Source organism: Oryctolagus cuniculus, chromosome 10 (genome assembly GCF_964237555.1).
Source record: "Oryctolagus cuniculus chromosome 10, mOryCun1.1, whole genome shotgun sequence".
NCBI classification, from domain to species: Eukaryota; Metazoa; Chordata; class Mammalia; order Lagomorpha; family Leporidae; genus Oryctolagus; species Oryctolagus cuniculus.
Genome location: NC_091441.1, coordinates 21889256 through 21892062, shown reverse-complemented (window position 1 = coordinate 21892062; position 2807 = coordinate 21889256). Strand labels below are relative to the sequence as shown.

The 2807-nt window shown below is 38.3% G+C and overlaps 1 pseudogene; it reads left to right on the top strand.

Moving 5' to 3' along the window:
* The first annotated feature begins 1769 nt into the window (after positions 1-1769).
* On the top strand, positions 1770-2438 carry LOC127492374 (proteasome subunit alpha type-1 pseudogene; annotated as a pseudogene).
* The last annotated feature ends 369 nt before the right edge of the window (positions 2439-2807 follow it).

Here is a 2807-nt window from a genome sequence, read left to right as displayed (position 1 = left end):
CTTAGTTGTAAAGAATATTCAAGGTGTATTTCCTGGAGAGTATGTGTGTATATACATATATATATATACACATATGTATATATACATATCTATATATCTCTATATATACTCACATAGATACAATGTAAATATATATATATATATATATATATTTTTATCCATTTATCTGGATACCAAACTAGCAGAAAATTATATATGTGGGTTTTGTTGATTTTCATACTGAAGTAGTTTTTATTTATTTGATCTTTGTTTTATCTTGCTTTATGGGCACTGATAGAATCAAAAAGAAATAATGGGACAATAGAACAAAGGTCACTGCTGTAACATCTTGAATATCTTGACATTGGTGATGAAGACGTTGTTTGCCAGGTCACTCAGCATCCTCTTTCAGGTCTTAGGAATACTGTGCTTCTGATCAGAAGTTGTTTTGTATCTTCTATTTATACATTTATTTGAAAAGCAGGATGCGAGAAAGAAAAAGGGAAAGGCAGAGAGAGAAAGAGATCTTCCATCCACTGGTTCACTCCCTGAATGCCTGTAACAGCCAGGGTTGGACCAGGCCAAAGTCAGGGGCTAGCAGCCAGGAACTGCATCTGGGACTTCTGCACAGGTGACAAGAACACAAGCACGTGGACCATCATCTACTGTTTCCCAGGCACATCAGCATGGAGCTGGATTGGAAACCAGAGTAGCTAGGGCTAGAACCAGGCACTCCAATATGAGATGCAAACCTCTCAAGCAATGGCTTAACCTGCTATGCCACAACACCTGCCACTGTTTTGTATCTTGGAGGGTTTTGTTTGGTTTTAACCTTAGAAACATTTCATTGCTGTAAAGTACTCATCTCCTGTGAATGGAAGGGGAGAGGGAGTGGGAGGGAAGTTATTGGGGGGGGAAGCTATTGTAATCCATAAGCTGTACTTTGGAAATTTATGTTCATTAAATAAAATATAAAAAAATAAATAAAGTACTCACCTCCTTCTTCCAATTGATCATTTTCCTTCTTCACATTGAATGTTAGGATTTAAGCAAAAACATGGCTCAAGTCTCATCTCACAAATGGACTAGAAACATGTCGTGGATTTTGTATACTATTTTTAAGGGTATTCCTTTCCCTCAATGGTCTCATTTATTTGTATTTGGTCATCTTGAACATTTTAAATCAATTTCAGGGGCAAGATGAACCAAAAATCAATCACATTGATCCTGTAGCTGATCCAAACTAGACATGCTATTGGTCCAATGATACAGTCAAAATGAGAACAGATAATAAAATAAATGTTCAAGAAGTAGAAATGGGCCCTGAGGACTGACTACTATCCTCTACCCCTAATCTGAAGGTTTAAAAGATGTAGCAGCTATGGTCTCCTCCCACACAGCTGATGTCTGAGATCACTCAATTCTAAGTGCATGTCCATGACAAGGCGGGAGTGCAGAATGTTGTGGGATGGAAGGGGACATGCTGAAGGCCTACATCTACAGCCTTGAGTGTTAATCTTGCACTTGCCCTTTATGCTGCAGGTTTGTGGGCTCAGAATTAAATGAAACTAAAAGTAACCTCAACCATGGGTCATTTGCTCTGCAGCAGATATGATCAGTGTCCCACTCATCACTCTTTGACACTCACCCTTGGGATACACGATAAACCATGCCACTAGAGCCCCTGCCCCTCCATCTGAGGGCTTTCTTTCAAACTACACTTGAAGCTGGTCAGGAGTGCTAGATTCATAGCTTTGCAGGAGTCCCTCAGGCAGGCTCACACTGGATCCATGTTTGCCAACCAACATGACAATGATAGCACTTTTTAGAGCCCCAAGGACAGGAATCAGCAAAATAAATTGCAGTGGAAACTGGTAACCAAAGTTGAGCCACATTTTGTCTGAAATGGAAAACCCATGCAGTGCTGGTTGCATTGGAAATGGCATAGTCAGAGCTTGCAGCTTATCAGAAAAAGATCCTCCAGGTTGATAACATGTGGTACCCCAATTGCAGAGCTTACTGCTCATACTAAATTGTTACTTAATGTTATGCTCCAAGAGTGTGTGGATTCCAGATTTGTGTTTGACAGACTACTTCCTTTGTCTCATATTTTTATTGGAAGCAAGATCCAGATATCAATACAGAGATATGGCTGGAGACTGAAGTGTGTTGGGCTACTAAAGCTGATTATGATGATATGGACTCCGATATTTTCCGAACTTACCTATCTGCTAGCCACTTGGACTACAGAGCTATATCCATCAGATCCCACTCTCAGTCAGCTCATATGTCTCAGTTTGTGGAATACAATTTAAATGAATTGGATAAAGAATGTTTCCACTGGAATTGTTGGTTGAGACTTGGTGTTTATGATCCATAATGGTGAAGCAGTATCTGCATTTCTGGAAGGTTTTGATTAAAAGTCACAAAGACTGGTGAACCAATGGAATTTTAAGTGATAAAACTAGCCTATTATCTGATATCTAAGAATACAAGAAAAAATACAGAGGAAAAACAATGTATATTTTGAACCAAAAAATGCAGCCATGTGATGGTGTGCTTTAGCGATCTAGATGTGAGTTTTTCACAACCAATCTCACTGAATTCATATAATTGGTGCATTTTTCTTCAAGAGGATCTATATATTCATATATCCAGACGTATAGGTATTATTGTTTTTATATGAAGAATATAGGATCTTTGCTGTTTTAAAGACAAACTTGAAATAAAACTTTTCCATCTTGTTGTGGATTTAAAAAAAAAAAAAAAAAAAAAAAAAGGAGTGCTGCACTCTAGGAAAGACCTGCAGTCAAGGATGAAGAGAGATT